Source organism: Panthera pardus, unplaced genomic scaffold (assembly GCF_024362965.1).
Source record: "Panthera pardus isolate Hobbes unplaced genomic scaffold, ASM2436296v1 HiC_scaffold_7, whole genome shotgun sequence".
Lineage (NCBI taxonomy): Eukaryota > Metazoa > Chordata > Mammalia > Carnivora > Felidae > Panthera > Panthera pardus.
In genome coordinates this window covers 34592754-34605840 of record NW_026527002.1, presented here as the reverse complement: position 1 = coordinate 34605840, position 13087 = coordinate 34592754, and the positions used below count along the sequence as shown (strand labels likewise).

Here is a 13087-nt window from a genome sequence, read left to right as displayed (position 1 = left end):
GGAAAATCTGCCTATGCAAAAACCATGATGCAAAGACTAAAGAAATTATTGATTTTTTTTTTAAATTCCAAAGTTCCAACAGAAGATAATAAAGTATATAAAGAAGCAGGGGGATGTGGCCCATTCAAAGGAACACATTAAATCATAAGAAACTGACCCTAAAGAAATGGAGATGTATGAATTATCAGACATAGAATTAAAAAAAAAACCCACAACATTATAGAGATGTTCAATAAAGAATACAGACAGGCAGTTAAGTGAAACCAGGAAAATGATATAGGAACAAAATAAGAATATCATCAGAGATAGAAACAATGAAGAAGAGCCAAACTGAAATTCTAGGATTAAATAATAAAATAAGTGAATTGGAAATTTCACTAGACGGACTTTATGCCTCTTGACCAGACAACAGAAAGAATCAGTAAACTTGAAAATAGCACTTGTGAAATTGCTGAGGCACAGGAGCAAATGAAAAATAATAAAAAAGAATAAAGAGAGTCTGAAGGACTTGTAGGACACCATCAAATAGAACAACATGCATATTATAGGAATTCCAAAAAGGGATGAAAAGAGAAAGGAGCAGAGACCCTATGTGAAGGAATAATGGCTAAAACTTCTCAACTTTGAGAAAAAAATGAATATATAAATTCAAGAAACTCAATTCACTCCAACTAGGATAAATATGAAAAAGCATACATATAGGCAAATCATAATGAAATTGTCAAAAGTCATGAGAGAATTTTGAAAGCAGCAAATAAAAGCAACTTGTCACATACAAAGTAGATCCAGGGATCTGCTGTATAGCACTGTGTGTATAGTTGACAATACTGTACCCCTAAAAGTCATCTAAGTCTCATGTTTTGTGTTTTTTTATCATAGCAACGGAAAACAAATCGGTATTCAGATTTAACTTGAGTTACTAATATTTTTCTCATTTTTTCTCCGTTGAAACATATCCTAACACACACACACACACACACACACACACACACACAACTTTCCTACCAACAAAAATTCCTTCAGTTTTTGAAACAGTGTTATTCAATCATTGACCTAAGAGAGATGGCACATAATTTTAACTTTGACAAAGTAATTTTTCTCTATTTAAATTCCAGAATTATAATCACACCAGATGTGTTTACAAAGATAAATGAGAAAAATCTCAGAAATGTTTTTAGTTAAATTTTTAGAGTTGTTGAAAATACATTATTTTCCAAGTTGGAAGACTTGATCTTATTGCCCTTCTTATGTAAAAATTCAGCTATAGAAACAAAAATAACCAGTTTAATTATTTAATTTAACTAAACCCTTAGCACGTACCTCTTTTCATGCACATAATGCTACTTGTCATGTTTTTAAAAAGCTTGAAATATAGTTACCTAGATAAGGCAAATAATAAAAAGATAAGCAGATAGAAGAAAGTTAAATGTTACTGAGTTACATAAATTTTTGTTGTTGTTTTTTCTCTTTTGGAGTTACAGGAACATCTACACAATGTCATGCAATGCAAAAAGCAAGCAGACACTCAATATTTTTGTTCATATGGTGTGAAATCTGGACTTGACTTTGGAATGTGTCACTATTCTAAGAAGCTTTCAAACTGGAGGACATGAATTTTTTTTTTAATTTATTCAAATCATTTTAAATTGGTGTAATTATTCAAAAAAAAAGAGAAAAGACATAATCCACTGAAAGGGCATCAAAATAAGTTATGCAGACCCATGCATATTACCTTTATCAAAATATAAGCATTTACAAAAATATATATATAATATATGTTATATGTATATATGTATATACATATATATGTTTATATATATAAACATTTATAAGCCATGTAGAATCTTTTTCCTGATTGGTTAATCTTATCTCTAATATTTTCAGAATCTACAATTTTCACTATTAATTTATTTCTCACAGAACAATGTAATTGTGTAATTAATCAGCATTTGTTAATAAAGTATTAGAATTAAATTTTGGTAAAATTATGTTAACTTTCTGTATTAGATAGATAAATGATAGATATAGACAGATAAATATCTCATTTCCTATTGAGAGAAAGTTAATTTTTCCTGTGGCTACAAAAGATCTAAATCAAAATTCTAGAGATGAGAGCTAAAATTTCTGATATGAAAAATTCAATGGATATGATTTGTAGTAGATTAGACAGTGCAGAAAAAATATTGATAAAATGGATACATAGTAATATAAATAATCCAAAAAAGAACAGAGGGGGAAAGAAGAATCAAACACACACACACACACACACACACACACACACACACACACACAGGACAGTGCAATAGTGAAATAGCAGACAAGTTCAATGGGCCTAACATACATGTAACTAGGGTACCCCAAAAAGGAGTGACTATTTGAAAAAACATAGTGGGTCAAACAGTCCACGTTTGATTAAAGAAAATTTTCCACCCAATAACAGCAGAATACAGGTTGTTAACAAGTGCACAATGAAACACTACCACATAGACCATATTATGGACCACAAAACAGGTCTCAACAAACTTAAAGGAATTTACATCATATAAAATATGTTCTTTGATCAAAATAGAATTAAATTTAAAATCATTAACTGGAAAAAAGTACTTGGAAGCTTAACAACATATTTCCAAATAAACTTGAGTCAAGAAGAAATCAAAAGGAAAATTACAAAGCATTTAGAGTGGGATGAAAACAAAGACCAAGAACCAATATTTTTACAGTACATCCAAAGCAGTACATACAGGGAATAGCATTAAATGGCTATATTAAAAAAAAAGATCTTAGATCAACAATCTCAGTTTCTACCTTAAGACACCATAAGATTGTATTAAACTCAACATAAGAAGAAAAAAGGAAATAATAAAGATAGGAGTAGAAATCAGTAAAACAGAATAGAGCAAAATATAGAAAATAAATAAAAACCCAAAGCTGGTCATTTGAGAAGATCAATAAAATTAATATACGTCAAGCCAGACCAATCACAAGAGAAAATTTTTAAACTGTAGAGATAAATACTATTACTATCCCTATTTACAAAGGAGAAAAATAAGGCACAAAGAAGTTACATGATTTGTCCAATACCTCAGTAATAGTAGTGTAGCCAGAATTCAAACCCAAGTGGTCACCCTCCTTTGTGATGCTCTTAAATGTGTATTATTCTACATAATGTATATGTATAATTACAAATTTATATCAATTAAAATTTCCATAGCTACATACTTATATGGATATGATTCAGTAAATAATTATACATCACTAAAATCAATCTCTATACACATTCTGGCACTTTTTCACTTTTCAGTATTTCTTGGACATCTATATACATCTGAATACATGATTTGGTTCATTCTTCATATTGGTAGCTTCCCACTGAATAAATGTTCCATAATTTATTTAACTAGACCCTTCTTGATGGACATTAATTTGTTTCCCATTGCAAAAAAAAAGTGCAATAAAAATTATTGTACATATATCTTTGAATAAACAAGTGCATGTTTATGGGTACTATAAATATTAGAAACAGAATTTGCTAGTATAAAGATTTTTATTTTTTACATACTGCCAAATTAGTCTTGAAACATGTATCAGCTGACATGCCCACCTAAAATGCATAAGATTCCTGCTTTCTAACTTCCTAGAAAATCTTGTGTATTCAAATATTTTCAATGTTTTTCAATGTGATAGATAGAAAATTCTTTTTTTTAAGTTATTTATTTATTTTAAGGGGGGGTGGAGCATGAGCAGGGGAGGAGCAGAAAGAGAGAGGGAGAGAGAGAATCCCAAACAGGCTCCGTGCTGTCAGGGAGGATCCCAATGCAGGGTTGGATCTCATGAACTGGAGATCATGACCTGAGCTGACATCAAGAGCCCGATGCCCAAGTGACCAAGCCACCCAGGTGCCCCAAAGATAGAAAATCCTAATTAAAATCAAATTTTCAAAATTATGAGTGGGGGCAAATGGGTGGCTCAGTCTGTTAAGCATTCCACTTTGGTTCAGACCATCAAATCTCATGATTTGTGAATTTGAGCTCCACATCGGGTTTTCTGCTGTGAGCTTTCTGCTTCAAATCCTCTGTCCTCTCTCTTTGCCCCTCCTCCTGTTGGCATGTGTGCACATTCTCTCTCAAATAAACATTTTTTAAGAATCTTTAAAAAGAAAACAAAATTATGAGTGAAGTTGAATTACACAAGGTTTTCATTCCCTCACTGAGAACCGTCTTTTTTTTTTTTTTTTTTTTTCATTTAAGACAGGGAATACTTTATGCAATCCTATCAGAGAAATGGACAGTTTGGGTCTGGAACAAAGCACTGTATTTTATTTTATTTTTAAAATTTGTTAATGTTTTTTATTTTACTTTTGAAGGAGAGAGAGAGACAGAGCATGAGGTGGGGAGGAGCAGAGAGAGAGGGAGACACAGAATTCGAAGCAGGCTCCAGGCTCTAAACTGTCAGCACAGAGCCCGATGCGGGGCTCGAACCCACAAACTGTGAGATCATGACCTGAGCTGAAGCCAGATGCTCAACCGACTGAGCCACCCAGGCGCCCCACAAAGCACTGTATTTTAAAGCATAGGTCAGTAATTGTATACAAAAGTACACTGTTACATACAAACTAACTGACCAAGCACAACTTTTCAATGTTTGAAATAGAATAAGCTTCCCTGTAAAAACAGCACCTTTGTGACATTTTTAATTTTAGTATTTCTCTCCTTCTTCTTCACCCTCTCCTTCAACAGAATCCACACCAACCTCCTCATAATCTTTCTCAAGGGCAGCCATATCTTCACCGGCTTCATAAAACTCTCCCTCCTCCATGCCTTTACCACATACCAGTGAACAAAGGCACATTTGGCAAATATTGGGTCAAACTTGTGGTCCAGGTGAGCGCTGGCCTCAGTAGTGGCTGTGATGTTGCTCAGCATGCACACTGTACTTTAACCAGGTCTCCACCAGGTATCACTGTGGGAGGCTGGTAATTAAAGCCAACTTTGAAGTCAGTGGGGCACCAGTCCACAAACTGGATGGTATGCTTGGTCTTGAAGGTGGCAATGGCACTGACATCTTTAGGAACTACATCACCACAGTGGAACAGGCAGCAAGCCATGTGTTTACCATGGCAAGGGTCACATTTCACCATCTCATTGGCCGGCTCAAAGCATTCATTGGTGATCTCTGCTACAGGCAGCTGTTCAAGGTAGGCTTTCTCAGATGAGATGACAGGAGCATATTTGGCCAGAGGGAAGTGGATGTGGGGACAAGGCACCAGGTTTGTCTAGAATTTTGTCAGATGAACATTCAGGGTTCCATCAAATCTGAGGGAAGCAGTGATGGAGGACACAATTTAACTTAACAACGTATCAGGTGAGTGTAGTTTGGAAGTTCAATAACAAGGTTTCTACCACAGATGTCATGGAGCTCCCAGCACCATTGCCAATCCAGACACCAGCCTGGCCAACATGGATAGAAATGCATTCATGCATGATAGTTGCTTTGCAGCTGCTGATTAGATGGGGAGAAGAGGAGAGGTTGTTCCTTCTTATAGTGTGACTCCTATGTGGTCAATATAAGAGAACCTAACAAAACCTTTTTGTTCTCTTTTTCTTTCATTCTCTTTTTCCCCTCTCTTTTTCTCTCTCACTCTGTCTCTTTCTCTCTCCCTATCCCCTTTGAGATTTTACAACTATCAGTAACAGCCACTTTTATATTAAAATGATCTATTTCTCATGTGTACAGCAAATTTATTAGACTACTATTTGTATACTAATACTTTATGGAACATTTTTTCATTTACAATACTAAATTTTTATTGCTCTGAGATTAATATTTTAATTTATGTCTTTCACCTTTTTCTTTTATCATGTTCTAAAGGACTTCTTCCATCAAAGGTTAGAAGATGAATTTTCCATTGTTTTCTTACAGCAATCTTATGACATCATTATTTACATAAAGGTTTTAAATAAACCTGAAAAGTTTTTGTTTCTGTTCACTACTTGTCTAACAATCAGGTATTTAATATATTATCTTTTACCTACTCTTTTGAAATAATATCTCCATATTATACTAAATTGTCATGTTTTCTCCCTTAGTCTTTCAATTAGTACATCTACCAAATAAAATATTTGATTTATATTACATTCTCTCAATATTTTAAAAATATTTTTAAAGTTTTCTAATTTAATTTTTTTATAGATATCAGTATCAATATAATCAACTTAAAAAAATTCTTCCTGCTGTCTTTTATTAAGTTTATATTAAGTTAACAAATTTAGTGAAAAAAGACATTTTGGGAGTAATGTATTTTCTTATTCAAGAATAAGTTTTATCTCATTTATTGTCTTATTTTATGTAGTTGAGTTGACTTTTATATATAGTTCTTATTAAGTGTATTTCTAGATATTTAATATTTTTGGTTGCTATTATATATGTAACTTTTCTTTAAATTTTATAAATAGCTTTTAAAACAAGTTTAAACATTAACCTTGCCACCAGTAGTTTCACCAAATTCCACAGTCCTAATAATTTTCTCACTGATTTCACAAATATTCAAGTATGCAATAATATAAGTAAATAATCATGATTTTACCACCTCTTTTTACAAGCTCATGCTATATACTTATTTTATTTAAAAATGTTGTATAGAATATTGAATCACTTGTGAGTACCTGAAACTAATATTGCACTGTGTGTTTACTAACTGGAATTTCAATACAAACTTAAAAAATAAATTAATATGTTAGTAAGTTCATCACTTTAATAAGAATTCTTCTGGTATTTACTGTTAAACATAGGTAACATATTTTTCAAGATCTAGATCATTTACCATGTTATAGAACTTTTCATCTGTTCTCATTTTGTAAGGAATTTGTGTCAGAATTTCCTCAAAGGCTTTTTAGCTGCCATGAACACAGATTATGGTTCTACCTTTGATCTATATTTTAGTTAAATAGACTAACGGCTTTAAAAAAATATATTGAGCTAGTTCTCACTGAATATCTAGAATGAACCAATTTCTTTTTTGGTGCATTATTCTTTAAAGCACTGCTGGATTATGTTTTCCAATATAAGTTTTATGATATTTATATTGATATACACATTTGAGATTCCTAGTCTCTTTTTAATATGTTTATATACATTTTTACATTATTTTTATCAGTTTTAACTTCCATCTTATACTAAATTTGAAAGACAGCATTGGTATCATCTGCTCCTTAAAAATTTAATCAAATTAATTAATTTTAGGCATATTAAAATATTCATACTATTATTACAGTGTGCTTCTGGTACTCAGTAAGGACTTTTCCAATATTCTAGAAAAGGATGCTATGCTATCTCAGTCTTCTGAGACAAACAGACAAAACAAATACCAACAGTTTACAGTAGAAAACGCGAGGGCTAGGCCAAATTTTTTCGATGTACCATTATTCAAATTATTTCTGTTGCTGACATATTTTCTCTACTGCCATTGTATAAGAAAAGTAACTAAAAAAGTTAGAAATGTGAATTTATATAACTATGTAATTTATTTTTCTATTTTTTTAAACAAGTAATGTAAAAAATCTTCAGGTAACTTTAAATCTAATAAAGAGAGCATAAGAACAAAGTCTAAGGTATCAGATCTCCCTGTGATAAACAAAAACGTCGCTTAGGCAGTTTATGCAGGATACTAAATAGGTGGTTGAGGTGGTTTGTTAAGTGATATTCTTGTGTTCACATGCATTAAAAACTACTGATAGTTCCCTCATGATTAAAAGATTTGCTCAAGCAATGAATATTATATTTCTTCTCTTCAAAACTGTGACTTAAATATTTGACAAATAAAATGAATAAATAAGGGGCCAAAGTGCTTCTTGAGAATAACTACTTAAGCACATAAACAACATTATTGTGCATAAAATGCTAAATAATTATTATCACATTATTCAGAAGCATGTCATTTATTCTTGGATAGCAACTCAAATTTGATTTATATTTTATATTCCATGGCAAACATTATCTCAAGATAAGTTCCAGCAATATTTTCTAAAATAATATTTGTCAAACAACCACAGCGGATTAATATTAATATAGTATGTGCAAAAAAGAAGCAAACCTCTCAAGTTCAATATCACTTTGTCCTCTCTGAAATGGAATTTAAGTATATGGTATTTTAATATAAAGGCTTGCCAAGCTTCATGCGTGAAGAATTGACTTAATGTTAAAATAAACATTAGAAGATAGGACTACCATTGCAAAAATGATCAAAAACTAAATAATAAAAATAATTCAGAAAATTAAAAGTATGCAATTTGAGATCTTAAGCCTAAATTTATGTCAATTCCCATATTCTTCTCAGAGCTATAACTATCTTCTAAAAGCTCCTGTAAGATATAGGTGTCTATAGGGACCAAAAGGGAAATATAAGTCTTTGACAGGGGTGCCCTCTCCTAATCCAAGATTTGTTTTGGTTCAATAAGAGACTTTTATTGAGTATTATTATCTGAAACTTTTAAGTCTTCCAAAATGCTAGATTTAATAAAGGCATGAAAATAACACTGTTTTTATTAAAGTTTGAAAGTCAAAACATGAGCTTATGAATAATTAATGACTCACATGGCTGTCATTTGCATGTAGAAATGCACATAATTAAAATAGTAAGTAAGAATGCTATAGGTGGGGATAGACTGCACCTAGCAGAGTTTTATTTTTCTCTTCTTTTTATGAGCAATGTAAATCCCCATTTTATTTCACAGGAACTAAGATCTGCTCCTTTTTTCATCAACTAGTAGCTTGGAAAACCTTGAGTAAACACTTGTTTGAGGTCCAAAATGTATAGCAATGCCACTGATATAAATTCAGTAGTGCCAATATCTAACCATGTGGCTCTTGACCTAAGAGGATATAGCAGTGAGAAATGGTTAAAACAAAAGCACTGGCACCTTGGAGTAAGGTATCAATGTAAGCAATAAATAGATTATTAACTCAAAGCACTGATACGTTGCTTTTAGGAGACAGTGTACAAGTGAGTAACTTGCTTTTAAAAATGGGAGCATCTTCCAGGTGTCGCTCAGTCCAGGAGATAATAGACATGACAGATGATGGATAGATGGATGATAGACAGATAGATAGATAGATAGATAGATAGATAAGAGATAGATAATAGATACATATTGATATAGATATATTGATTTTTGCTTTCTTGAAACTATGGAAACCTAAAAACTCTTCTTATAATAATCCTGAGCAAGGGACATTCTAGAGATTCCAGAATATTCAGGCAGGGGATCATATTTCATGAAGTCATATAAAGGCAGTTGTAAATATAAATGCATGACACAATATCATTAGAAATTCTGAGGGACGTGCCTGAGTGGCTCAGTTGGTTAAATGTCTAACTCTTCATTTCAGCTGGGGTTATGATCTCAGGGTTTGTGAGATCGAGCCCCAAATCCGGCTCTGTGCTGACAGCATGGAGCTTGCTTGGGATTCTCTCTCTCCCTCTCTCTCACATGCCCCCATGCATGTATGTGCTCTCTCTCAAAACAAACAAACAAACAAACAAACAAACAAACATAAAAAAGAAACATCACTTCTGAGAAATTTAGAGGAAGATCTGCAATTTGAAGACCAAACTTAGCAGCAGCTAGGTCTATTTAGGTACCAGGAAATGACAGATCTGATGCAAGTTACAGAATATCCCATTAGGATATAGCAGCAGAGATGATTTAGGGTCATGAGGAAATAAAATCACAAAGAAGACAAGCATATCTGTGTCCAAAAGGAGGCAGTCCCCTGGTTAATTCTGCTCGAGTACTACGCAAATAACTTCAAAAAAAGGTTAGGTAATGCCACACTTCCTTGGATGAAGTGTGCTTTTTTGTTGTCCCAGCATCTCTGTAAAGACACACTCATCCCCTTTGGCTGTCCAAGTTGTTCAAGGAGAACCCTACCATTTTCCAGGGGCAGGGCTGTGATTCAGCTCCAGCTGAACAACAAAGTCCCTCTCCTGGCCAGAGTGAATTGTTAAGAGTGTATATATGACTCCAGCCCAGCCAGTGAGTCTTATTAGATTTTTCCTGGAACAATCAGGAACAGACTTTTTCACAGGGATTGTCTGCTGTGAAAAAAATGTATCCCCTAGATATTTTTGGCCATAACATGGGGAAACTTGCTGGAGAAGAGAATTAACACAAAGCAAAACAGACCCAAGGACTGGAACAAATAATCACAGTGCAATTAGTTCAGATTTTGGATTGAGGTTGCCTGAAAGTAACTGGAACTTCCCAGTTATATATACCAATAAATTACTTTGAGTTTATTAGTATTTTTTCTCTTGATTCCTTGAGTTTGATTTCTGTCATTTAAGAGGCAACTATATTGAATAAAACACATTAAAGTAATAATTCATGAAGCCTTCCTGGAATATCCTTGCTAGGCTCTGATCATTTAAATTTTTAGGAAGAGTTTTCTTAAAGACTCCATTTAACATATGTACCAAAGTAAAAGACGCTTTAAAATACGGTCCATTCCCGTGTCTCATTGAATATTTGCAGCTAGTAAATTACACTTTAACATGTTCATGTACTTCAATTACCATCAAATAAACTGTATTCTGGACAACAGTTGATTGTGTTTGTTTCAACACACAAAAATGCTGTTCATTTCACTTGCATTTTTCATTGTAATTATAAGTTTTAATCAAATATTAAGCCAATAAATATTCTATGTAAAAAAGAGTTTGTTTCTATGAAATCTAAACATGAATGCATCAGAAAGATCTAACAGTTATGAGTTGCCCAAGAAAATATCCTAATTAGGTAGAGGTAAGAACTTGGGAAAAACAAACAAAAAACCTAATCTTCACAAAATATTTTATTTCTTGTTCCTCTTTAAATGGATTAATAATTAGAATTCACGGGTGTATTAAAAAATGTGCATCCATATTCAAAGAGGCCTTCACCCTCCATCAAAACATGGAAAATAGGGAATAGGTGGAATATTTTAAATTAAAATAAAATTCTTAAGCTACCTAAATGTCATTTTACACATTTGATTTTTTTTTCAATTATGTTACCAGTTACTAGTTATAACATACCAGCACATCTGTACATTTTTAGCCTTTTAAAAGTTAATGTGCCTGGTTTTCAATTTAACAATGTATATCTTTACAGTTCTTTTTCAGTTCTTTAATACAGATTTTAAACTCAGTAAGGATGTGTACTGTTTCCGGTGACTCTATAAGAGTTCTGGGTCTTACATATTGCAATGCTTACTGATAGAGATGCAATTCCTTTTAATGATACCATTCTTTGCTATGTCTAGTCTCTTGTGTATATATACATGTACGCAGAAATAAACATTTTATAAAAGTTTCCATTCTTGAGAATATTAATAAAATAATTTTTAAATATTTTATAACATAAAAAGTATAATAATATTAATATTTTTATATACATATATATTTTAAACTGCAAGTAGTGCTGAGTCATGGATGACTGATTTACAGAGTTCTCCACATGTTAATAATTATTTAGTTAAATCAGGTGTCCAAGAAACAAAGAAAACACCTTGTTTTACTTCCATTATTTTTTATTTTATATTTTTCCTCACATTTCCAGCACCTGTTTGTCCTACTTAAATGCCAATCCAAGATAAGGTGTTTGGTGCTGGGATGTTATATGTAGACAGAGAAAGGGAGAGAGGGATGGAAGGCCACCACATATGGTTCCACAGGTTATTCACTGTGTAAGGCACCTGGCTGCAGGTGTTAGTGTGGTTGAAACACAGCTCAAGACCCAATCACCAGGCTGTGCATACTGGCACAGAGCTATATCTGCTGAGAGAAAGCTGTGCCTTTTTCCCATTTACACAAAGGTGATATGTGGTCTAGAACAATTTCCTTAGCTACTCCTCACTGTGCCCCATATTTGGATTGTCTTCTATCCTCATTCTGTTTTTCTCCAACAAGCCTAGGACCCAATTATCTTTACTAACTTTATAACCCAAACTTCTTTCAAACTATGACTTTCTGGGTAATATATTTGAATATAATTCAGGACTGTATATATCCCAAAACTTATAATTTCATTTACGCTATTCTTTGTAAGGCCTAACTGAAAACAAAACCAAAACCAAAACCAAAACCAAACCAAAACAAAAAAGCAAGAGGAAATATTGTTATCCTCATAACCATATATCTATTTAACCATATATCTATTTCTCAATTGCTTATTATAGCAATATAAATTTCTTGAAACATCAGTTGGGTGTATCCTTCGGAAAGAGAGAGCAGGGGAAATTCTATAAACTGCATGTGATCTAACAAGAGCATGGGGACTACAGAGGTCTGGCCAGCAGCAGAAGCAGAGTAGTAAACATAGACATTGATGAAGGAAGGCTAACCTTCATAGCTCACAAAGGCAAATATGTGAAATGATAGTGACCTGACTGGAGTTTAAAAAAAAAAATTAAACTCTAGATTTTGTTCTGCCTGGAGTGTAACATGCCTACCTCTGCTAATAATAGGCAGATGTGATTTTTCCAAATACCAAAAAAAACTTTTAGAGAAATAATATACTGGGTGGAAGATTTTCCATTATATTTTATAATGAAAATATAATAGAAATAATATAATGAAAAGAAGATTCATTTTCTTCATTTCAATTCTGGATTTCAAATATGACATTTACCAAAAGCCTAACCTTGGAAAAATAAATTTTTGAGCTTTAGTTTCCCTTAATAAAGTTTCTATTTATTTTTTTAAGTGTATTTATTTCTGAGAGAGAGAGAGAATAAGTAGGGGAGGGACAGAAAGAGGGGGGAAAGAGAGAATCCCAAACTGACTACACACTGTCAGTATGGAACCTGATGTGGGTCTCAATCTCATGAAGTGTGAGATCACGACCTGAGGCAAAATCAAGAGTCAGATGTTTAATATACATATTTGTAAAGAGGGCCTAGTTGTGTGGAATATCAAATTACCTTTATGACAAAAAAGGTGTAGCAATGTAGTTATAATCTTAATATTAAAAATCAGATTTATAAAGTGATTTGAAGACTCTTTTCTCAAATAAATTGTTAAAAGATGCCTTTAAATGCGAAGCTCCCTGGT

At 32.7% G+C, this 13087-nt stretch overlaps 1 protein-coding gene across 3 annotated transcripts in view; it reads right to left on the bottom strand.

Moving 5' to 3' along the window:
• Nucleotides 1-13087, bottom strand: part of CNBD1 (cyclic nucleotide binding domain containing 1) — a 457457-nt gene that overhangs the window by 112696 nt on the left and 331674 nt on the right. The gene's annotated exons all lie outside the window — the stretch shown is intronic.